At 34.3% G+C, this 26,780-nt stretch overlaps 1 protein-coding gene across 1 annotated transcript in view; it reads right to left on the reverse strand.

Annotated features, from left to right (window-relative positions):
* LOC129137185 (uncharacterized) overlaps positions 1 to 26,780 on the reverse strand; it is a 188,035-nt gene that overhangs the window by 115,907 nt on the left and 45,348 nt on the right. Inside the window, exon 24 of the mRNA XM_063795455.1 lies at positions 26,734 to 26,771. The gene's annotated coding sequence lies outside the window, so the exon portion shown is untranslated. The remainder of the gene's footprint in view (positions 1 to 26,733; positions 26,772 to 26,780) is intronic.

The raw sequence follows: 26,780 nt of genomic DNA on the forward strand, positions 1-26,780 counted from the left end.
TGGGATTACAGGCATGCGCCACCACGCCCGGCTAATTTTATATTTTTAGTAGAGACAAGGTTTCTCCGTGTTGGCCAGGATGGTCAACCTTAAGTGATTTGCCTGCCTCGGCCTCCCAAAAGTGCTGGGATTACAGGCATGAGCCACCATGCCCAACCGACATTATTTTTTTAAATCTCTTTCCCTCCTTTTTTCCTCTTTTCTTTTTCTGTGTTTCTTTTCTTTTTCTTTTATTGGCTCTATGCACTTAAGGGAACTTTCAGAACACTAGCTGACTATGAAATTAACAGAATACAGAATTCAATGGACCCACATGATCAAGAACACAGACTTTTCAAAATACTTTAGAAAAGTCACTAATGAGCAAACAACAGCAACATGCAACAAGTGGAAACAAAACCTAAGGAGGGAGGAAAATTATTTCTAAAATAGCCACGTTTATACTACTCAAAATGTCCAGTTTCTAAAAAAAAAAAAAAAAAAAAGACCTGTTCAAAGAAAAAAAAGAAATTAATATAAAATCTCTATGCGAAAGCTTAGGCAATGGACTTAGTACACAAATACTTAAATCAACTGTCTCAAATATGCTTAAAGACTTTAAAAAATACAAATAAGTAAAGAAAACCAGGAGAAAAATGTCTTCCCAAATAGAGAATATCTATAAAGAGATAGATATTATAAAAAGTAGCCAAAGAGAAATTTTGGAGCTGAAGAGTTCAATAAGTAAAATGAAAAATTCACTATATAGGTTCAAGCAGATTTGAACAGCAGAAGAAAAAATAGTAAACTTGAAGATAGGTCAGTTAACGTTATTCAGTCTCAGGGAGAGAAAAGGAAAAGAATGAAGAAAATTAGCAGACCCTAAAAAACCCGTGTACACAGTGGGATTTGCCCCAAGAATATAAAGGTGGATCAACATATGAAAATCATAAAATATACCACATTAATTGAATGAAAAGACCACATGATAATCTCAATTATGCAGAACATAAAGTCATAAAATCTAACACCATTTTATAATAAAAATACTCAACCAATTAGAAATAGCAGAGCACTTCCTTAATATATTAAATGGCATCTAAGAAAACCCCACAGCTAACATTGTGCTTAATGGTGAAAGACTGAAAGCTATACCCCTAGGATCAGAAAGAAGACAAGGATAGTTGTGAACAACTTCTATCATACATTATACTGAAAATTCTAGCTACAGCAATTAGGTAAGAAAAAGAAATAAAGGTATCCACATTGGAGATCAAGAAGTAAAATTATCTATTCACAGAGCAAGATATATAGACAACTCTAAAGAAAAAAAAAAAAAACTACTAGAGTTAATAAATAAATGCAGCAAAGTTTCAGATAATTCAATAAAAGCACAATAATCAGTTCTATTTCTATACACCTGCAACAAGCCATCTAAAAGAGAAATTAATAAAATAATTCCATTTAAACAGCATCAGAAAGGATAAAATGCTTAGGTATAAATTTAACCAAGGAGTTACAAGTGTCATATACTAAATGTTGCCGAAAGAAAAGAAAAAAGATATGAATGGCAATACATCCGTGTTTATGGATTGGAATACAATATTGTTAAGATGGCAATACTACCCAAAGTGATCTGTAGATTCAATATAATTCCTATGAAAATCTCAACTACCATTTTTTAAAATGAAAAGCCAATTCTGAAATTCATATGGAATTGCAAAGACCCCAAATAGTCAAAACACTCTAGCAAATGAAAATCACACTTGGAGGATACATACTTCCTGATTTCAAAATTTATGATAAAGCTACAGTAATGAAAATATTGCAGTGCTGGCATAAAAATAGGCATATTCATGGAACAAGATCTAAAGTCTGAAATAATCCCATACATCTATGATCAATTGATTTTTGACGAGGGTCCCAGATCATTCCCTGTGGTAAAGAATGATCTCTTCAACAAATTGTGCTGCAACAACTGAATATGCAGTTGAAATTTGAAACTGAAAATATGAATTTTCAATTCAATGCAAAAATTGAATTTGGACCCCCTACCTCGTAGCATACACACAAATTAATGGAAATTAGATCAATAATCTACCTGTATAGACCCAAACTATAAAATTCTCCAAAGATAATGAGAAAACCTCATGACACTAGGTTTTGCAAAAGCACAAACAACAAAAACAACAACAAAAGCGGATAAATTGGATTTATCAAAATTAAAACCTTTGTGCATAATGGTCTATCACAAAAGTGAAAAGGTAACCTTCAGAATGGGATAAAATACTTATAAATCATATCTGATAAGCGTTTACTGTATTAAAGAACTCATAAGTCAACAAGACAACTTGATTTTTAAAATGGACAAGGCACTTGAATAGACATTTCTCTAAAGAACACAAATAGCTAACAAGTACATTGTAAGATGCTCAACATCATTAGTCATTAGGGAAAGGCAAACCAAAAACACAATGAGATACCATTGCGTATTCACTAGGAAAATTATAATTATAAAAATATAAAATAATAAGTATTGGTAAGGATGTGGAGATATTGGAACTCTCATCCATTGCTAGTGGGATTTTAAAATGACAGAGCCACTGTGGAAAAACTTTGGCAGCTATTCAATAAACTAAACATAGAATTATCATTATGACCTAGGAATCAACTTTTAGCTACACAACAAAAAGAATTGAGTTATTCAAATAAAACTGATACATACTACAACGTGGTTGAATATCGAAAAAGAGTATGCTAAGTGAACGAAGCCAAACATAAAGGTCACTTATTGTATAATTCAATTTATACAAAATATCCATAATAGGTAAATTCATAGAGACAGAAAAGTAGGTTTGCGGATGCCAGTGGCCGAGAGAAGGAATGGGAATTAACTGCTTAATGAGTATGAAGTTTCCTTTTGGGGATGATGAAAACATTTAGGAGCCAGGTAGAGTTAACGTTGCATAACCTGTGTATTACCAAATGTCACTGTATTGAACACCTTAAAATGATAAATTTTATGTCAATTTTACCTCAATATAAAAAAGATTGGCAAAAGGAATTTTTTAAATGACGATTCAATAGTATGTTCTCTATATGAAAACTCACTTCAAATTCAATGGCACAGGTAGGCTGAGATTAAAAGAATGGAAAAGATGTATCACGCAAATAATTTTTTTAAAAAAAGAATGGGTATATGAATATAACACAAAGTAGATTTAAGAGCAAATAAAAATACCACAAAGATAGGCACTATATAATCATAAAATAAGCCACCAAGAAGGCACAATGATTCCACTTGCGTATGCACCAAACAACAGAGCCTCAAATATGTGATGCACAAACTGATAGAACTGATAGGAGAAAAAGACAAATCCACAATTATGGTTGGAGACTTCAATTTCCTCTCTCAGAATCTCATATAGCTACTAAGCAAAAAAAAAAAAAAAAAAAAAAATAGCAAAGATATAGAACTGAAAAGCACCATCAACCAACAAGCTCTCATTGACATTTCTAGAATACTCTGCTAACAATACAAAACGGGCATGCTTTATAATTATATATATTATATCTATATAATAATATAACAGGCATACTTTATAATAACATGGAATATTCACAGCACAGACCATATCTGGGCCATAAAACAAAGCACAATTTTTTAAAAAATTGAAATCATACAGCGTGAGCTATCTGTACAAAATGGAACAGAACTATTAGACAACAGAGAAACAGGAAAATCTACAATATCCTTGAAAACTGAACAACACAATTCTAAGTAATCTGTGAGTCAGAGGAAGTATAAAAAGAAAAAATTTAAAAATAGAACTAAATGAAAGTGAAATTACAACATATAAAATTTGTGGGATGTGACTAAAGCAGTGTTGAGATGGAAATTTATAGCACTAAATGCTTACATTAGAAAAATGTCTCAAATCATAATCTTAGTTCTCATTTCAATAAAGTAGAAAGAAGAGCAAAATAAACCCAAGGAAATCAGAAAGAAGGAAATAATAATGAGTAAAAGTGAGGTCTGTTATTCTCCCTCTTGAACCAGGAAACAGGAACCAGAGTCCCACACTAGAAATGTGGGCTGCCATCTTCAAGACTAAGTTAGGGAAGGACGTGGGGCAAGGACACATAAAAATAATACGAAGTTTTCTTCACCTTTTTAAGTTGCCTTCTCAATTCAGCATTTGCTTTACCGGTGTAAACATTTTACCATTTTATAGAATTCTTAGAAAGTTGATTCTGACCACTTTTGTTCATATTTTTCAGTGTTTCTGTGAAGGGAAACCATAGGTCTTGGAGATGACTACTCTGCCATTTCCCTCTTCACTTTTGAAAGATAATCTCACTGGATACAGAATTGCAAATTGATAGTTTTTTTTTTCAACACTTTAAACATTTCACTCCATTCTCTTCTTGCTTGTATGGTCTGATGTATTTCTTATGTAGGTATGATGTATTTCGTATGTATTTTCTTGATATTTATTTTCCTCTTTGTCTTCTTTCAATATTTTCTCTTCACCTTTGGTTTTGTCAGTCTGAATATGACATACTTGGTTGCAGACGCTTTACTAAATTTCCTCCTTGTCGTTCTCTGGGCTTGCTGTATCTGTGGTTTAGCATTAATTTTGGAAAACTCTCTGCCATTATTACTTCAGATCTTCTATTCCTTTCTCCCTTTATACTCCTACTGTCATTTGCATTATGCACATTACATCTTTTGTAATTGTCCCACTGTTTTGGAGATTCTGTTACGTTTTTAAAATTCTATTTTTCTTTTGTATTTCAGTGGGGCAGTTTTTGTTGACATATTTTCAAATCCACTGATTCTTTGACCTTGTCCAGTCTACTGAGGAACCCATCACAGGCATTCTTTATTTCTTGTAGGTTTTTATTCCTAGCATTTCCTTTTGACTTCTTTCTTAGAGTTTCCTTCTTGCTGATCACATTACCCATCCGTTCTTGCATGTTGCCTTTTTCTGTTAGAACACTTATTATATTAATCATTTATATTAAACTCTAGGTATAATTGCCAAATCTCTGCCATATCTGAGCCTACTTCTGAGGCTCAATTTGTCTCTTTAGACTAACTTTTCCTGCTTTTTAACATACCCTCTAATTTTTTTATTGAAATAAAACGCAATGTATCAGGCAACAGAATCTGAGATAATAGGTCTTTGTGTGAGGTTTTATGTTTATATGGTTAGGGCTATGTTATGTTTAATTTTTCTGTAGCTATAGGTGTCACATATTCAATTTCCTCTAGTATCTTTGTTTTGGTCTCCCTTATTATTTCTGGATTTCCTTAGAAGATCTTTCTTAAATACAATCAGTGTCTTTCACCTCTTTCAGTTAGAATTCACTGCTATTACACTGGAGTCCTGGTTGATGTGGTGATATGGTGTTGGGAGGAGAAGTGTTCTTTTTTTTTTTTTTTTTTAGGTAGCCTTTTTTTATTATTATTATACTTTAAGTTTTAGGGTACATGTGCACAATGTGCAGGTTTGTTACATATGTATACATGTGCCATGCTGGTGTGCTGCACCCAGTAACTCGTCATTTACCATTAGGTATATCTCCTAATGCTATCCCTCCCCCCTCCCCCCACCCCACAACAGTCCCCAGAGTGTGATGTTCCCCTTCCTGTGTCCATGTGTTCTCATTGTTCAATTCCCATCTATGAGTGAGAACATGCAGTGTTTGGTTTCTTGTCCTTGCGATAGTTTACTGAGAATGATGATTTCCAATTTCATCCATGTCCCTACAAAGGACATGAACTCATCTTTTTTATGGCTGCATAGTATTCCATGGTGTATATGTGCCACATTTTCTTAATCCAGTCTATCATTGTTGGACATTTGGGTTGGTTCCAAGTCTTTGCTATTGTGAATAGTGCTGCAATAAACATACCTGTGCATATGTCTTTATAGCAGCATGATTTATAGTCCTTTGGATATATATATATATAGTAATGGGATGGCTGGGTCAAATGGTATTTCTAGTTCTAGATTCCTGAGGAATCGCCACACTGACTTCCACAATGGTTGAACTAGTTTACAGTCCCACCAACAGTGTAAAAGTGTTCCTATTTCTCCACATCCTCTCCAGCACCTGTTGTTTCCTGACTTTTTAATGATTGCCATTCTAACTGGTGTGAGATGGTATCTCATTGTGGTTTTGATTTGCATTTCTCTCATGGCCAGTGATGATGAGCATTTTTTCATGTGTCTGTTGGCTGCATAAATGTCTTCTTTTGAGAAGTGTCTGCTTATATCCTTTGCCCACTTTTTGATGGGATTGTTTTTTTCTTGTAAATTTGTCTGAGTTCATTGTAGATTCTGGATATTAGCCCTTTGTCAGATGAGTAGATTGCAAAAATTTTCTCCCATTTTGTAGGTTGCCTGTTCACTCTGATGGTAGTTTCTTTTGCTGTGCAGAAGCTCTGTAGTTTAATTAGATTCCATTTGTCAATTTTGGCTTTTGTTGCCATTGCTTTTGGTGTTTTAGACATGAAGTCCTTGCCCACGCCTATGTCCTGAATGGTAATGCCTAGGTTTTCTTCTAGGGTTTTTATGGTTTTAGGTCTAACGTTTAAGTCTTTAATCCATCTTGAATTAATTTTTGTATAAGGTGTAAGGAAGGGATCCAGTTTCAGCTTTCTACATATGGCTAGCCAGTTTTCCCAGCACCATTTATTAAATGGGGAATCCTTTCCCCATTGCTTGTTTTTGTCAGGTTTGTCAAAGATCAGATAGTTGTAGATATGCGGCGTTATTTCTGAGGGCTCTGTTCTGTTCCATTGATCTATATCTCTGTTTTGGGAGGAGAAGTGTTCTATAATCTTATGGTTAAATCTGAGTTGTGAGGCCAGGCGTGGTGGCTCACGCCTGTAATCCCAGCACTTTGGGAGGCAGAGGCAGGCGGATCACGAGGTCAGGAGATCGAGACCATCCTGGCTAACGTGGTGAGACCCCGTCTCTACTAAAAATACAAAAAATTAGCTGGGCGCCTGTAGTCCCAGCTACTCAGGAGGCTGAGGCAGAAGAATGGCGTGAACCCGGGAGGTGGAGCTTGCAGTGAGCCGAGATCGCGCCACTGCACTCCAGCCTGGGCAACAGAGCGAGACTCCGTCTCAAAAAAACAAACAAAAAAAAACAAAAACAAAAACAACAACAACAACAAAAAAACTGGGCACTTAGGAGTTCTTAACTCTCAATCTAGTCCACATTCAATCTCCAGAAATTCGTCAATTACCACTTAACATGTTCACACGAGTTGCTGGTTTCAGCAGTTTCTGCTCCTGATAAACTGTGATTTTTTTTGTATTTGCCTACATCTCCAGTTTTCGCCCGTTACGTCAATTCTATGGTTAGTTTAAGAAATCGTTGACTTTAGTTTGTTCAGATTTTTTCTTGTGACAATAGTAGTGATGACTTCCAAACATATCAGAGGAGAAACCATAAGTCTTTAGTCTTCTTTTCTTATGATGTTTGGTCTTGATATAAGGGTAATACGGACCTCATACAGTGAGTTATAGAGTGTTCCCTCCTTTTCTATTTTCTGGAAAGAGTGTATGAAAAATAGATATTAATTCTCTTAAAGTTTGGTAGAATTCACCAATGAAGACATCTGGTCTTGGGATTATAGTTTGAAAATTAAATTACTTACTCAATTTCTTCTTACAAATTTTATCTATTCAGTCTTTTTAACTGTAAATGGTGTATTCATGTTTTTACACCAGCTGTGGTAGTTTGTGCCTTTAGAGGAATTTGTGTATCTCATATAATTTAATTTTTTGACATTCACTTTTTCACAATATTCTGTTAGAATTCTTTTAATTTCTGTAAGGTGATATCTATACTTTCATTTATGTTTAGTAACTTGAATCTTCTCTCTTTTGTTCTTTCTCGGTCAAACTAATAATACGTCAATTTTACTGATCAGAAGAACCAACTTTCAAGTTTATTAATTTTCTCTATTGTTTTTATTGTCACTGCTTATCTCCATGCTAATCTTTATTATTTCTTCCTTCTGTTTACTTTGGGTTAAGTCTGCTCTTTCACTCTCATTTCTTAAGGTGAAAAATTGGGTTATTGGATTGAGATTTTTTTTTAAATTTAGGGATATACTGTTACACATTTCCCTTGAAGCACTGCTTTAGCTACAACCACAAAATTTTGGTATGTTGTTTCTTCAGTTTTATTCATCTAAAATATTTTCTAATTTCTCTTGTGATTTGTTCTTTGATTCATTGGTTACTTTGAAGTATTTTTAAATCTCCTTATCATTGTGAATTTCCCACATTTTCTTCTGTAATTGGTTTAATGTAATATTTTGCAGAGAACATGTGCTGTATTATTTCAATTCTTTTAAATTATTAAGATATGTTTTACAGCCTAATATATGTCATCCTGAAGAATATTCCATGTGCACTTCAGAATAATGTGTATTCTGCTATTGTTGGGTATCATATTAAGGTGTTGTATGATAATGTGTAGTTTTTTATTTCCTTTTTGCTCTTGACTTGTTGTTCTGTGTATTACTGAAAGTTTGGTATTGACACCTCCAACTGTAATCATTGATTTTTCTTTCTTCAATTCTAGCAGTTTTTGCTTTGTACATTTTGGGCTCTGTTGTTTGGTGTATATGTTCATAATTGTTGTGTCTTATTATAAAATGTTCTTTTTTGTCTTTAGCAACAATTTTTGTTAAAGTATATTTTGTCAGATATTAGTATAGCTGCTCCAGCTCTATTTTAATTACATTTTGCATGGTAAATATTTTCACACCCAAATGGAACTCTAACTATTTGTGTCTTGACTCTAAATATTCTAAATACAGATAACATAAAGTTGAATTATGGTTTGGATTTTTCTTCTCTATTCTGATAATCTCTGCCTTTTGATGTAGTATTTATTTCATTTATCTTTAATATAATTATTATAAGATAGGGTTTAGGTCAACCAATTTGCTGTTCATTTTCTATAAATCTTACATGGCTTTGTTCTTATATTTCTCCACTATTGCTTTCTTTTTGTTAAACAGATATTTTCTAGTGTACCATTTAAATCCCATTGTTGTTCATCTACTATATATATAATATATATTTTATATATATTATATATATAATTGAGGGCCACCATGCCCAGCCTCAAGTGCTATATTTTTTAAAGCCTTTTTTAGTGGTTGCCTTGGTATTACAATTAAATTAACAATTTAAAATAATCTAGCTTGAATGGATACCAATTAATTTAAATAGTTTACAAAAACTTTTCTCCAACATAGGTCAATTCCTTCACCCCTAATTTATATTATTATTGTTTTAAAAATTACATCATTTTTTCTAGCTTCATTGATGTATGATTAACAAATCAAAACTGTATATATTTAAGATGTACACTATTATGTTTTGATATTCATTATACATCGTGAAATGATTACTATAATGAAGATAATTAACATATCAGTCCCTTCAGATAGTTCTGTTTTGTGTGTGTGTATTGAGAATATTGATATTTACTCTCTTAGCAAATTTCAAGTATAAAAAATATTATTATTAACTATAGTAATGCTGTTGTACACTAGATCTCTAGAACTTATTCATTTTATAACTGAAAGTTTGTACCTTTTGACCAACATCTCCCCATTCTCCCACCCTCCAGTTCCTGGAAACCGCCATTCTCCTCTCTGTTTTTATGAGTTTAACTTTTTAAAGGATTTTAAAAGTTGGATTTCCTTCTTTTTGAACACTAAATAGATTCCACTGTGTCTATATACCACGTTCTCTTTATCTAATCATCTAGTGATGAACACTTAGGTTGATTCCATGTCTTGGCTATTGTGAACAATGCTGAAATAAATATGAGTGTGCAAATACCTCTTCAAGACAGTGATTTTAATTCATTTGGATATATACTCAATAGTGAAATTGCTGGATCATATAGTAGTTCTACTTTTAATTTTTTGAGGAACCTCCATGCTGTTTTCCATAAGGGCTATTCCAGTTTAAATTCACACCAACAGTGTATAAGGATCTTCTTTTCCCTTTTCTCTACATTCCCCCAGCTTGTTTTCTTTTGAGTTTTTGATAATAGCCATCCTAATAGTTGGAGGTGGTATTTCACTGGAGCTTTAATTTGCATTTCCCTGATTATTAGTGATGTCAAGCATTTTTTCATATGCCTGTTGCCTATTTGTAAGTCTTCTTTGAAAAAATGTCTATTCAGGTTCTTCACCCATTTTTAAATTGGATTATTTGTTTGTTTATTTCTATTGAATTTTATACATTCCTTATATATCTTTGGATATTAACCCTTTATCAGATATGTGGTTTGCAAACATTTTCTCCCATTTCATAAATTGCCTTTGAATTCTGATGATTGATTGTTTCCTTTGCTGTGCAGAAACTTTTTAGTTTGTTAGGGTCCCACTTGTTTAGGTTTGCTTTTGTTGCCTGTGCTTCTGGTGTCATATCAAAAAAATCATTGCCAAGACCAATGTCAGTGAGTTTTTGCCTAAAGATTTTATGGTTTCAGGTCTTATATTTAAGTCTTTATCAATTTTGATTTGATTTGTGTGTATGGTGTAAGATAAGGGTGTAATTTCATTCTTTTGCATTTGGATATTGTCTTCCCAGTGCTGTTTATTGTAGAGACTATAATTTCCCCATTGTGTACTCTTGGCTCCTTTGTTGAATATTAGTTGACTCTATAAACGTGAATTTATTTCTGTGCTCTCTATTCTGTTCCATTGGTCTTTTTTGTCTGTTTTTATGCCATGCTGTTTTGATTAATAAAATTTGAAGTTAGGTAGTGTGATGTCTCCAGCTTTGCTGTTCTTGCTCAAAATTGCTTCATCTATTTGAGTCTTTAGCGGTTCCATGCAAACTTTAGGAGTGTGTTTTCTATTTCTGTGAAAAATGTCATTGGAATTTTAGTAGGAATTGCACTTAATCTGTAGGTTGCTTTGGGTAGTATGAACATTTTAACAGTATTAATTCATCTAATCCATGAACATGGGCTATCTTTCCATTTATTTCCATTTATTTTCAGTTTCTTTGGTATTCTTTAGTATTTTATTTTTTGATGATATCACAAATAGGATTGTTTTCTTAATTTTTTGGATAACTTGTTTTTGGTGTTTAGAAATGCAACTAATTTTTGTATACTGATTTTGTATCCTGCAACTTGAGTGAATTCTTTTTTTAAGCTCTAATTAAAACAGCATTTTGGTGGAGTCTTTAGTGTTTTCTATATATAAGATCATGTCATCTACAGATACAATTTAACTTCATTCTTTCCAACTTGGGTGGCTTTTTTCTTGCCTAATTGCTCTAGCTAGAATTTCAACTACTATGTTAAATATAAGTGGTGAGAATGGACATCCTTGTTTTGGTTCTGATCTTAGAGTCAAAGCTTTTTACTTTTCACCATTGAGTATATTACCTCCAGGTTTGTCATATGTGGCTTTTATTGTGTTGAGGCACATTCTTTCTATACCTGATTTATTGAGAGTTTTTAGTTCTGAAAGGATGTTGAATATTGTTAAATGCTTTTCTAAATCTATTGAGATGATGATATGATTTATTTTTTATTATACTTTAAGTTCTAGGGTACATGTGCACACATGTGCTGTGTTGGTGTGCTGCACCCATTAACTCGTCATTTACATTAGGTATATCTCTTAATGCTATCCCTCCCTCTACCCCGACCCCACGACAGGCCCCAGTGTGTGATGTTCCCCTTCCTGTGTCCAGGTGTTCTCATTGTTCAATTCCCACCTATGAGTGAGAACATACAGTGTTTGGTTTTTTGTCCTTGTGACAGTTTGCTGAGAATGATGGTTTCCAGCTTCATCCATGTCCCTACAAAGGACATGAACTCATCTTTTTTATGGCTGCATAGTATTCCATGGTGTATATGTGCCACATTTTCTCAATCCAGTCTATCATTGATGGACATTTGGGTTGGTTCCAAGTCTTTGCTATTGTGAATAGTGCCGCAATGAACATACGTGTGCATGTGTCTTTAAAGCAGCATTATTTTTTTTAAATTATACTTTAAGTTTTAGGGTACATGTGCACAACATGCAGGTTTGTTACATATGTATACATGTGCCGTGTTGGTGTGCTGCACTCATTAACTCGTCATTTAGCATTAGGTATATGTCCTAATGCTATCCCTCTCCCCTCCCCCCACCCCACAACCATCCCCAGTGTGTGATGTTCCCCTTCCTGTGTCCATGTGTTCTCATTGTTCAATTCCCACCTATGAGTGAGAACATGCGGTGTTTGGTTTTTTGTCCTTGTGATAGTTTGCTGAGAATGATGGTTTCCAGCTTCATCCATGTTCCTACAAAGGACATGAACTCATCATTTTTTACAGCTTATAGCAGCATGATTTATAATCCTCTGGGTATATACCCAGTAACAGGATGGCTGGGTCAAATGGTATTTCTAGTTCTAGATCCTTGAGGAATCACCACACTGTCTTCATGTCTAAAACACCAAAAGCAATGGCAACAAAAACCAAAATTGACAAATGGGGTCTAATTAAACTAAAGAGCTTCTGCACAGCAAAAGAAACTACCATCAGAGTGAACGGGCAACCTACAGAATGGGAGAAAATTTTTGCAATCTACTCATCTGACAAAGGGCTAATATCCAGAATCTACAAAAAACTCAAACAAATTTACAAGAAAAAAACAAACAACCCCATCAAAAAGTAGGCGAAGGATATGAACAGACACATCTCAAAAGAAGACATTTATGCAGCCAACAGACACTTGAAAAAATGCTCATCATCACTGGCCATCAGAGAAATGCAAGTCAAAACCACAGTGAGATACCATCTCACACCAGTTAGAGTGGTTATCTGTAAAAAGTCAGGAAACAACAGGTGCTGCAGAGGATGTGGAGAAATAGGAACACTTTTACACTGTTGGTGGGACTGTAAACTAGTTAAACCATCGAGATGATCATATGATTTTTATCCTTCATTCTGTTAAAGTAGTGTAACATTTGTTGATTTGATTATATTGAACCATCCTGCATCCGAGGCATCAATCTCACTTGGTCATGATGTATGCCATTATAAAGTGTTGCTGAATTAGGTTTGCTAGTATTTTGCTGAGCATTTTTGCATCTATATTTATCAAGGGTTTTGGCCTGTAATTTTCCTTTCTCAAAGTGTTCTTTTTAAATCTTTGATATCAAGGTAAAACTGGCCTCTTATAATGAATTTGAAAGTGTTTTCTCCTCTTCAATTTTTTTGGAAGAGCTTAAGAAAGAGTGGTATTAATTTTTTTAAATGGTTGGCAGTCTTCACCAGTGAAGCCATCTGATCCTGAGCTTTTTTGTGAGATTTTTGAATATTGATTCAATTCCCTTATGCATTATTGATCTGTTCAGATCTTCCATTTCTTCATGATTCAGTTTTTGTAGGTTGTATGTTTCTAGGGATTTACCCATTGCAAGTTAACTAATATGTTGGCATATAGTTTTCTCTTAATTTGTATGTCTGTGGTATCAGTTGTAATGTCTCCTCTTTCATTTTTTATTTTATTTGAGTCTTCTCTTTTTTAGTCTAGCTAAAGGTTTGTTGATTTTATTTTTTAAAAAAACTAACTCTAAGTTTTATTAATATTCTCTATTGTTTTTCTAGTCTATGTTTCATTTATTTCTGTCTGATCTTTGTTAGTTCCTTCCCTTTGATAACATGGGGCTTGTTTTTTTTTCTTCCTTGTAGTTCCTTGAAGTGTAATGTTGTTTATTTAAAATCTTTTTTAAAATGTGTTTATCAATATAAGCTTACCTCATAGAACTGCTTTTGCTGTGTCCTGTATGTTTTGGTATGTTGTGTTTCTACTTTGCTGTCACAAAATTATTTTGATTTTTTTCTTTGACCCATTGGTTGTTCAGGAATATGTTAATGCTATGTATTTGTAAATTTCCAGTTTTCATCTTGTTATTGATTTCTAGTGTTATACTATTGTGGTGCAAAATAATTGATATTTCAGCTTTATTAAATTTTGTAATATTATTTTGTGATCTAACATATAATCTATCCTGGAGAATGTTCCATGTGTGCTTGAGAAGAATGTGAATTCTACCACTGTTGGATGAAATGTTCAGTATAATGTCTGTTAGATCCATTTGGTCTAAAGTGAAGTTTAAGTTAAATGTTTCCTTATTGATTTTATGTCTGGATTATCTATTCATTTTTGAAAGGGAGGCACTGAAGTTCACTACTATTACTGTATTGCTGTATATTTCTCCTTTTATATGTATTAATATTTGCCTTATATATTTAGGTGCTTCAATGTTGGGTGTATAAATATTTACAATTTTTATGTCTTCTTGAACAATTAACTGCTTCACCATTTTGACCTTCTTAGCCTTTTGATTATAGTTTTTAACTTAAAATCTTTTCTGTATGCTGTAAGTATAGATGCCTCTGCTCTCTTCTGGTTTCTATCTGCATGCAATATCTTTTTCTATTCTTTTAATTTCAGCCTGTATGTGTCCTTAAAGTGGAAGTAAATCTCTTGCAGGCAGCACATAGTTGGGTCTGGGTGGTTTGTGTGTGTGTGTGTGTGATGTTTGTTGTTGTTGTTGTTTCTAAAATCCATTTGTCCACTCTGTTTTTTTGTTTGGATAATTTAATCCATTTACATTTAAAGTAATTATTGACAGGTAAGGACTTACTGTTTTCATTATGTTAAATTTTTTCTTGCTCTTTTTACTTTGTTCCTCCCTTGCTGTCTTCCTTTGTAATTTGATGATTTTCTGTAGTGTTATGTTTTGATTCCTTTCTCTTTTTCTTTTGTGTATCTACTAGAGGTTTTTCCTTTATAGTTACCATGACACTTGCATAAAACATAGGTATAACAATTTATTTTAAGCTGATAACAAATTAAATTTGATTACATATGAAAACTACACTTTTACTTCCCTACCCTTGCATGCTATGTTTTTAATGTTCTAATTTACATCTTTTTATACTGTAGTATGCATTGTCAAACTATTGCAGCTATGGGTTTTTTTTTAAATACTTTTGTCTTTTAACCTTCATAGTACAGTAAAATTATTTTTACACCATCATTATAGTATCAAAGTGTTCTAAATTTGACTATGTACTTTCCTTTACCAGTGAGGTTCATCATTTCATATTACTAACTATTGCCATATCATTTCAGCTTGAAGAACTCTCCTTAGTATGTCTTGTAAGGCAGGTCTAGTGGTGATGAACTGCCTCAGCTTTTGTTTGTCTAGGAAAGTTCTTCTCTCTCCTTCATTTCTGAGGAACAGATTTGCCAGGTAAAGCGTTGGTTGGCATTTTTTTTCCTTGCAGCACTTGTATAGTTCATCCCACTCTCTCCCATTTTGTAAGGTTTCTACTGAGAAATCTCTTGAATGCCTTAAAGGGGTTCCCTGTATGTGATGAGTCTCTTTTCTTTCGGTGCTTTCAAATTTCTTTTTTTTTAAACATTATAAATTTTCCAATAACATTTACTGAAATTATATGTAAATAATAATGACAACATAAGAATCCTGTCTCCCTCTTAGTGATTGGTGGTTTATTCATCGTCTTGATTTTGCTTTTGACAGTTTGATTATCACGTGTTTTGGTGAAGTCTTTTTGGAATGTATCCTGTACGGGGATCTTTGAGCTTCATATACCTGGATGCTCATATCTTTTCCTAGATTTGGAGAGTTTTCAGCCATTATTTCTTAAATAAGTTTTCTACCCTTTTCTCTCTTCTCCTTTATGACTCCAATAATCCTTATATTAGTTCTCTTGATGGTGTTTTATATATTCTGTAGGCTTTATTTCTTTTCATTCTTTTTTTTAATCCTCTGATGAATAACTTCAAATAGCCAGTCTTCAGTTTCACAGATTTTTTTTTCTTGTGCTTGATCAACTTTGCTGTTGATACGCTCCTTCATTTCATGCATTGTATTCTTTAGCTCCATAATTTCTGGGTTTTCTTTTAAGATAATTTTTCTCTTTTTTGAATTTCTAGTTTTGTTCATGAATTGTTTGCCTGACTTCACAGAGTAGTCTATTGGTGTTCCTTTTAGTTTGCTGAGCTTCCTTAACATAATTGTTCTGAATTCATTATAAACCAATTTGTAAATCTCCATTTTTGGGGAGTTGGTTATTGGAAAATGATTGTGTTCTTCTGGTGGTGTCATGTTTTCTTGATTTTTCATGTTTCTTGAATTATTGTGCTGCTGCCTTTGCATTTAAAGAAACAGTCACCCCCTCTGGTCTTTACTGACTGGCCTTTCATCAGTTAGTCCGGGATTTTGAGGTTCTCTCAGAAATTTTCTACGGATGAAACTGCTCCACACATCTTGTTCCCTCAAGGGGGCAAATTCTAAAGGTTGTATGCCTTCTGCATTAGTCCATTCTCACACTGCTATAAAGAACTACCTAAGACTGGATAATTTATGAAGAAAAGAGGTTTAATTGGCTCACAGTTCAGTTCTGCAGGCCATACAGGAAGCATAGCTGGGAGGCCTCAGGAAACTTACAATCATGGCAGAAGGCAAAGGGATAGCAAGCAAGTCTTACAAGGCAAAGGGATAGCAAGCAAGTCTTACCAAGGTGGAGCAGGAGTGCAAGAGAGTGAAGGGGGACATGCTACATACTTTCAAATAACTGGATCTCATAACAACTCTATCACAAGAACAGCAAGAGGGAAGTCTACCCGCATGATTCAATCACCTCCCACCAGGTCCCTCCTCCAACACGTGGGGATTACAATTTGACATGAGATTTGCGTGGGGACACAGAGCCAAACCATATCACCTTCTCTAGGTTGCATAAAGCCAGGCCAGGTGCTGAAGTCTCATTTTGTTTTTAGGGTAGTGTCCTGAAATTCTCATGTATGTGAGCTTTTTTCCAGTTCTACAGAGTGGAGTCAGCTGTCAACATGTGCTTGCAAGCCATCTGCAGAGATACTCACTTGCTTTTCACAGGAGCGCACTTGGGAGCCAGCCAAAGAGTGGGTGAGGCATTTGGAGCATTCGGGGTTTTGTTGGCAAGATGGGAGGGATGCATCCCCAGTGGCTTATAGGTGGGCTCCTGATGGAGTCTGTGAAGTAACTGGTAGGCTCTATGGCAGTTTCAAGTGTGGGCTGCTGTGAGTCCCCATCTCTCTTTCCTGCTTTTACCCTCTCCCAACCACTCCACCTTGCTGATCACCTCAATATTCTGGGTGAGATGAAAATAAAGTGCATCTCTTGGGCAGGGGCCTGTATGTCTTGAGAAACTGGACACTTACTTATTATACTCTTGTTTTCCTCTGTGGAAGAAATAATGGGCTCTTGTTACTGAGCTGTGCCACTTTTGGGGGATGGTGATGCAGGTAAAGTGAAACTGTTTATACCCTTTCCAATGAATCTATTCTTAGATTTCTTTACTCCTCTGGTGTGCTGAAGTTTTACTGTCAACTCCTGAACTCCCACAAGGTACTCTTGCCCATGGATGGTTGTCAAAATTGATACTTATGTGGGAAACACCTACAGAAAATTCCTATTCTGCCATTTTGGTGCTATAACCCAAAATTACATCTTTATATAATACCATCAACACAAGTTTATAATTGAGATTATATTTTAAATCAAATAGGAAAAGACAAATGTTACAAACAAAATAAATTTATACTTTGTTTTAAACTTACACATGTAGTTACTTATACTGGTTCTCTTTATTTCTTCTCGAGGATTTGATTTACTCTCCAGTGCCTTTCTATTTCAGACCGAAGGAGTTCCTTTAGCATTTCTATTAGGACAAGTCTTATAGAGAAAATTTCTCTGAGATTTTGTTTAGGAATGTCTTCATTTCTTCTTTTTGCACAATAGTTTTGTTGGATCTAGAATGATTGGTTGAAGGTTTTTATTTCATCACTTTGGTTATGTACATTGCCTTTTTAGCCTGCACGGTTTACAGTGAGAAGTCAATTGTCAGACTTATTGAGGATGGTGTGTATGTTATGAATAATTTTTTTCTTACTATCTTCAAGAATTCTCTCCTTATGTTTGTCTTTTGACACGTTGACTATGATGTGTATAGGAGTTGATCTCTTTGAGATTATCTTACTTGGATTTTATTGGTCATCTCGGGTATATAAATTAATGTTTTTCTTAAAATTTGGGAAGTTTTCTTTCCTTCTCCTTTTTTCATCCTTCTAGGGCTCCAGTTTATGTATCCATTGGTATGAGAGATGCTGTCCTACAGTTCTTTGTTGCTCAGTTTTCTTCATTTTTTCCCACCTTTGTTGCTCAGACTGGATAATCTCAGTTGACATATCTTCAGGTTCACTGATTCTTTCTTCTGCCTGCTCAAATCTGCGAATAGAGGCCCTCTTGTTTCAATTGTCTAATTTTTTTGCTTTATATTTTTTCATGTTGTCTTTTCTTATAATTTCTATCTCTTTATTGGTAGTCTATATTTGGTAAGACACTATTTTTATACCTTTCTTTAACCCTTTTGACATGTTTTTCTTAGTTCTGTGTACGTATTTTTAATAGCTGGTTCAATGTCTGTGTCTAGTAAGACCAACATCTGGTCTTCCTCGAGGATAGTTTCACTGACTTCATCTTATCCTCTTTGTGCCATATTTTTCTATTTCTTTGCATGTCTTGTAATTTTTTGTTGAACACTAGACATATTATGTATAATGTGGCGACTCTTTAAATCATATTCTCCCCTTTCCCAGAGTTTATTTTTGTTACTGTTTTTTTTTTTTAAGATATGATTTTCCTGGACTAATTCTGTAAAGTTTATATGCCCTGTAGTATGTGGATACTGAAGTCTCTGCTCAGTTAGGTTAGTGCACAGATAATGACTAGAAAGAGATTTCCTTTAATGCTTCTAACTAACATGCCTCTCACCCTTTACTAAGGTGCTGTGTGTGTGTGTGTGTGTGTGTGTTATGGTTCCCATTCAGCACTTAGGTAGTTCACAACTCTTCCTTAGCTTGCCCAGAGCATAAAAGGAAAGCCAGAGGTAAACAATTACATGCATGTGGCTTTTTTTTTTTTTTTGAGACAGAGCCTTGCTCTGTCGCCCAGGCTGGAGTGCAGTGGCACAATCTTGGCTCACTGCAACCTCCGCCTCCCGGGTTCAAGCGATTCTCCTGTCTCAGCCTCCTGAGTAGCTAGGATTACAGATGTACGCCACCACGCCTGGCTAATTTTTGTATTTTTAGTATAGACCATGTTGGTCAGGCTGGCCTCAAACTCCTGACCTCATGATCCACACGAATTGGCCTCCCAAAGTGCTGGGATTACAGGTGTGAGTCACCGCACCCAGCCTGCATGTAGCTTTCTAGATAAACAGGAATGTATCAGAGCTTTTTGAAGCATCCTCTAGATATCTCATTCCCAAGATTTTAGTTTTCAGTTTTTGATCAGCTTCTTGTTTATCCCAACTGTTACCAACACTTCAGGCAGTTGTGATAGTCAACAATTGCCATGGATTCTTTTTGACCAATACCTTGAAATTGAGATTTCCTTACTGAGTGAGCTCTGAGTCAGTCCAAATGAATATAAATCCTATAGATTGGGCTTTAGAGGTCAAATAGTGATAATTCTTTTTTTTTTTTTTTTTTTTTTATTTATTTATTTTTTTTTTATTTTTTATTATTTATTATACTTTAAGTTTTAGGGTACATGTGCACATTGTGCAGGTTAGTTACATATGTATACATGTGCCATGCTGGTGCGCTGCACCCACTAACTCGTCATCTAGCATTAGGTATATCTCCCAATGCTATCCCTCCCCCCTCCCCCCTCCCCACCACAGTCCCCAGAGTATGATATTCCCCTTCCTGTGTCCATGTGATCTCATTGTTCAATTCCCACCTATGAGTGAGAATATGCGGTGTTTGGTTTTTTGTTCTTGCGATAGTTTACTGAGAATGATGGTTTCCAATTTCATCCATGTCCCTACAAAGGATATGAACTCATCATTTTTTATGGCTGCATAGTATTCCATGGTGTATATGTGCCACATTTTCTTAATCCAGTCTATCATTGTTGGACATTTGGGTTGGTTCCAAGTCTTTGCTATTGTGAATAATGCTGCAATAAACATACGTGTGCATGTGTCTTTATAGCAGCATGATTTATAGTCATTTGGGTATATACCCAGTAATGGGATGGCTGGGTCAAATGGTATTTCTAGTTCTAGATCCCTGAGGAATCGCCACACTGATAATTCTATGGGGATGGAACTTTTTGGGAAATTTCCAAACCTTTCTTCTCCAGTGGTTGCTATCCTGCTAATTTTTAAGACTACCTCAGTACTAGGGAGAAAAGCATGGGAAGGGGTCATATTAAAATGCCACAAAGCTGGCTGTTCTTACTGATTCAGCCATTTTTCTTGAATTAATGTTCTCTGGAATTTTGTAAGCCTTGGTTAATTTCCAAAGTTTTGGAAAATTAATTTCAACTATTTCTGTCAAGGCTGTTATTGGTTTTATGGAGGAGTAGATTTTTGGAGTTTCTTACTCTGACTTTCCAGAAGTGATTTTCCTATATTGGTTGATGTTTACATATAAAACCAACCTTAAATTCTTTGGGTAACTCTCACTTGGTCATAAAGTATTTCTACATTTCATTTGCAAAATTTTGATTAGATTTCTTTGCATTTATGTTCATAAGGAATAATGTATATTCTTCTTTTTAAATTTCTGTGTCTCTTTTTCTTACCTGGGTATTGCTGTCCAAATGGAATAAGTTGGGAAATATTCCCTTCTTTTAAATGTTCTGGAATCTTGTAGAGGATTGGTATCTTTTTTTCATTTCATATGAAGCTATAGGTGCCTGAAGTTTTCTCTGTTGGAAGGCTTTTAACTACAAATTCAATTTACTTGATACAGGGCTATTCAGGTTATTTACTTGTTCACTGAGTTTTTGTAGTTCGTGTTTTTCAAGGAATTTTTCCATTTCATTTAAGTTATTGAAAAATGTTGGCATACATTTTTTTTTTTTTTTTTTTACATAGGGTCTTACTTTGTCACCCAGGCTGGAGGGCAGTGGTACAAACATGGCTCACTGCAGCCTCAACCTCCTGGGCTCAAGTGATCCTCTCGCCTCAGCCTCCCAAGTGACTGGGACTACAAGTGTGCAACACCACACCCAGCTAATTTTTGTACTTTTTGTGTAGACAAGGTTTCAACATGTTGCCCAGGCTGGTCTCGAATGCCTGAGCTCTAGCAATCCTCCCACCTCGGCCTGCCAAAGTGCTGGGATTACAGGGGTAAGCCGCCATGCCTGGCTGACATGCCCCTTTTAAATAATTTTTCCTTATTATCATTTTAGTATTCATAGAATCTGTAATGATTTGCCCTCCTACATTTTCAAATATTGGTATTTGTGTTTTGACTTTTTTTCTTAAATTGGTCTGGTTACAAGTTTAACAATATCTTCTCACTGGGCTATTTTTAAATTTTCTCAATTTTTCTCTGTGTTTTGTTGTTTTATATTTCATTGATTTATGCTCTTATCTTTATTAGTGCCTTTATTTTACTTAAGTCTGGGTTAATTTGTTCTTTTCTAAGTTTCTTAAGGTAAAATACAAATTTACTGATTTAAAACCTTTTTTCTTTTCTAATATAGGTATTTCAGTGCTATAAATTATTCCCTATATCCTGTTTTATCAGTATCCCATAAAGTTTTAGATTCTATATTTTTATTTTTATTCAGTTTAAAAGACTTTTCAATTTTCCTTTCTTTGTATCTTTTTTAACCAATAAATAGGTCAGAAATGCTAATTTAAATTTCCAAACATTTAGGAGATGTTCAAGAGATATTCCTCTTATTTCTAATTCAATATCATTGTGGAATTAAATTAACATGGTTTACATGAATTTAATTCTTTAAATGTATTAAGACTTATTTTATGGCCCTCCCATCAATGAAGATTTTTAAAGGAATAGGGCTCTGCTTATTTTTATTACCTGACATGCTGTTACTTGTTATAGCCATTCTATCTGCCAAAAACATGCAGAAAAAAAGCACACAAATCAATTGGAAAAAAATACATAAATATTAACTATAATGAGACCCCACAATTTGGTCCCATTGTAGTTGTGTAATGTTCAAGTTTCCTATATTCTCTTAAAACTTTCCCAACATTATTGACACTAATAATTCACTTTATAAACACTGTTCCTTTAAAAAAAATTCTAGATGTTTCTATATTCAATTTTTTACTCAAGCACTGTACACAATCAACAACAAATAGTTCAAAATAAATGAAACACCAGACCCCTCCCTTAATGTAAAACCCTAAGGTGAAGTCTGCGTAAGAAAGCTATTATGATAGTGCCATTTTCTGAGAGAAAAGAAAGGCATGTACATACGGGCTATGTGAGATAATTCAGGAGGTCATCATATTGAACCAATTCTAAAAGTCCTCTCTTTCTATTAAGGAACATTCAGCTAGACTAGTTGAAATCGGAAAACAATCTTTCAGAATCCTGAGATAACTGTACTCATCATGATCTTGGTAAGGCAGCTCCTGACAAATTAGCACTTCTATAACTGGGTTACTTTCCAATAGAGTTGTTATTTGCATTAAGAATTCAGTATACACTTCAGCTTTACATCATTGAAGCTGGCAATATGTCAACCTTATAAACTTCAGCAGAGTCTCTTCTCCTGAAGGGGATAGTGCAGTTTGGGAGATGGCACTGTTGACATATATAAAAATTAGAATGGAGTAAGTAATGCTGCATGAATCAATTTTCAATATTTATCACTTTGATTATTGGAGCAAAAAGGGATCAACACTAAAACAACACCTACTATAAACCTGCTTTCAACTTTGTCTCTCTTTACTCTCCTAAGCAATTTTTATCCATATCTGAAAAATAATATTACTGCCAAATGCCCATCTATGGATTGCATTACTACATACAATCCTATATTTTGGCTCTATCAGGGCTTCCCTGCCAGGTGTGTTTTTCCATTTTTCTCTTAGATGTGTTTATCCAAACCAAGGGCATCATTAACATAAGCTTACACTTCAATCTCTATCTCATCATGCCCACTTTGCTGCAGTTTCTTAATCTAATTGTAATTTTCAGGAAGCAAGTAAGTAAATAATGGATTTACCACACATATAGGCTAGCCAAGAAAAATGACATTGGATTTGTCTTCACACAAACTGTGTACTTTGAAAGTACTGACATAAGATAATCATAAAATATTGTGTACACAGGGATTTGAGCCTGCTATGTCTTCGGGGAATGCTTGATCTGTGGGCTCATTCCAGAACTGGGGGAGCCATGTTTTCAGCATGATTCTAACCATAGACAGAGTGCATTGGCAACTCGATGTTCTTGCTTCCCTGTCAGGTTCACACACACACACACACACACACACACACACACACACACACACACACACAACCTGGGCTCTCATCTAAATAAGCCATACAACGTTTATAGGGTGGTTGGTTCAAAATAAAAGCATGTATTTCAGTACGTATTGGACCTTTCAATGAGATAATAATGTCCATGTTTTATAGCCCTTTCAGCACACTTCTATAAAGCTATATAAACATTATACAAGATAAAATTCTTTGTGTTCTGTATAATTGATTGACTACTTCAACCTGATACCTTCTCTTATGCTTTTACGTATCTCTTATTTGTTCATTCTCAAGAATACATTGCCAGCACTAAGGACAAAGGTATGGCTTTTAAAAATACCAAATATGAATCTGTTCAAATTATCTGGAAGGAAACACACATAATACCAAAATTTTAAAAATTCCTGTTACAATGTTAAAATTGAGAAGAGTATTTTAGAGAATTGTCCTGATAAGTTTCTCTAACTTTATAGTGTGGATGGTATCCTGGTCAATTTCTTCATGTTAACAGGACTTTATCAATCTAATCCATTTTGTCCTTTTACTGTCATCTTTGCATTGCCTATCACAAGTTATTAATTTATTAAGTATTCATTTATAAATATATACATAATTTTTTTTTTTTGAGACGGAGTCTCGCACTGTCTCCCAGGCTGGAGTGCAGTGGCGCGATCTCGGCTCACTGCAAGCTCCGCCTACCAGGTTCATGCCATTCTCCTGCCTCAGCCTCCCGAGTAGCTGGGACTACAGGCGCCCGCCACCACGCCCGGCTAATTTTTTGTATTTTTAGTAGAGATGGGGTTTCACCGTGTTAGCCAGGATGGTCCCGATCTCCTGACCTCGTGATCCACCCGCCTCGGCCTCCCAAAGTGTTGGGATTACAGGTGTGAGCCACTGCGCCTGGCCTCATAATTATTATAAATGAAACTGAAACCTGTATAGTTTACCCAAGCAATGGCTCTTTCAAAACTTCTGAATTTTAGTCTTCAAATTTCTTTTGCAATTAGGAATATTTAAGTGATTGGAAATAAAAGACTATCCTGGTATGACTGTCAGTGATAAATGCTATAGTTATGGCATATGTTTTGTAAAAGGGCTGCCAATTTTCACTGTATTAACTATAACCTATTTTAACCTATTTTAATAATATTAAACATATCACTTAAGAATCTATATTAAATAATAAAATATATTTTATGTTTAAATAATAAAATATATTTTATGTTGTATAAATATATAAATATATATCTGTTGTATAAATATAGATGTTGTGTAAATTATATCTATGTTGTGTGTATATATACAATGTAGATAACTTTACCTTGACATTCTAATACATTACTGAAATAATGGTAACCTGAATATTTCATGATTTGACTATAACTCATTGAAGAAATCACATGGACCTAATTTTCAAGCATTACTCATTCTGGGAATGCTCTACAGAAACAGAGGCATGAGTGCATAAAAACTGGCGTATTCCGATTATAAATGTATGGTATCTTGCAGTAGCAAAATGTTGATAACCATTATTCTGAAAACAAGAAATGGCTAAGGAAAATGTGGTGTCCTTCACATTCACTGAGGACACTGGCACATCTATAGTTTTTGACATAGAGACCTCAAGACCTATAGGACCTCAGGAGATTATACAACATATATTACTACCAAAATGTCAAATCTAAAGCTCATTTACAGTAAAGTTAATTGGTTATGATCAATACATCTTATATAGAAAGATAAATGGATTGATAGATACTTGTATTAGCATAGAAAGTTTTTCTCTAATATAGGGCAGATGATTAAACATATTTCCTCTGGAAAGCATGGGGAAAAGGTTAAAAATACATCTGTCATAAATAATTTTATATTCTTCTATATTGTTAAGCTTTCTTAAAATGAAGTGATTACTCTTGGCAGTAATTTATGGCTGAAACTCTTTGATCTCAAACTAAAAAAGGGAAAATCAGGGAAGCAGGATTAAAAGTTGAAACACATTTTAGCTTTAGTATGTCGAGAACTCAAAAGGTGAAAAGCACTTAAATTTATCAGTTGTGTATTGACTAAGTAATCTCCAAGGAAATCCTTAAGCAAGGAGTTCACTGTTCTGACTTTTGGCTTTATACTTTACCCAACTTCATCAATATTTCCCCAAATTCTAAACTGTACAATGCATGTGGGCCTCTATTAAGATCTATGAGAAACTTCTTTGCATGTGGTGTAGAAATAATCACACTAAATCTTAACAACTATATTTGCTTGTATATTCAATTATGTAGCACATAGAATAGAAAAGCATGAAGGTATCACATTAATTCCCTCTCTGCAAAACAAGAGACATGTGCCAGTTCAAGTTATCTGTCAAAGAAAGTATAAAGAATTGAGTACCAAAATACATGAATATGTGGGGACAATACTGCAATCCTTAAGACTTGAGATCGTTCAGCATGTTTTTATAACAGAGAAAAAAGTATAAGAGAATTTAAGAATATACATAGAAAAAATATAAATGTGTTAAAATAAAAATACTTGAGTAACTACTCATGACATGATTTGCTAAAAAGCCCTGTGCTAAAGAGAGAACCCACTTGATCTATTAGAGGGCATCAATCAACAAGCACCATGTAATACACAATCTACTTGAGACTTTTTTTATGTATTAACCAATATTTTGACTAGTTCGATAAGTTTTTTTTACTTTCTATCGAAGAATAATATACATGTAGAAAAGTGCATACACTAAAATTGTAAAGCTCAATGTATTTGCATGATGCAAACACAGCAAGTACTCAACACACAGATCAAGAAATAAAAATTACATGCATTCTAGAAACCAGCCAGGTGTCTTATATCTATGATTATCTCAGACATGCCATCAAGAGAAGAAAATTTCCTATATAACTTACCTTGTTGCAACAATGAGGAAAAGACTAATTCAAGTCAATATTTAATAATTAAATTAGAAGCAGAAATATAATGTAGTATGACCACAAAGATATTATGAACCATGGAGTCTCTATTCTGAAACCCCAATAATTAAACAGATGGGGAAAATCTGTTAATATTTTGGCACACCTGGATTTCACTACAATACATTTTGATCCAATATGAAATTGCCAAAAATTCTCTTAAATTCTACATTTTTCCATAAAAGCAAAAGAGAGTTAAAATTAAAAGAGAAATGATAAGGATTCAATAGTGTAGGTGACATGGTGAGGGTCTCAATGAGGAAAAGGACATATCATGAAAATGTCCTCCAATAAGCTTCTGAAAAGATGTACAAAACGACCTAAAGACCTAGCAAAGAGCACATGACATATGAATTTCAAAAGATAATGGTTTAGCTACTCACCCCTGTTCTCTGAAGTGGAGGATCAGATTCCAGGCCTTCTATCTCAG

This window comes from Pan troglodytes, chromosome 16, assembly GCF_028858775.2.
Source record: "Pan troglodytes isolate AG18354 chromosome 16, NHGRI_mPanTro3-v2.0_pri, whole genome shotgun sequence".
NCBI classification, from domain to species: Eukaryota; Metazoa; Chordata; class Mammalia; order Primates; family Hominidae; genus Pan; species Pan troglodytes.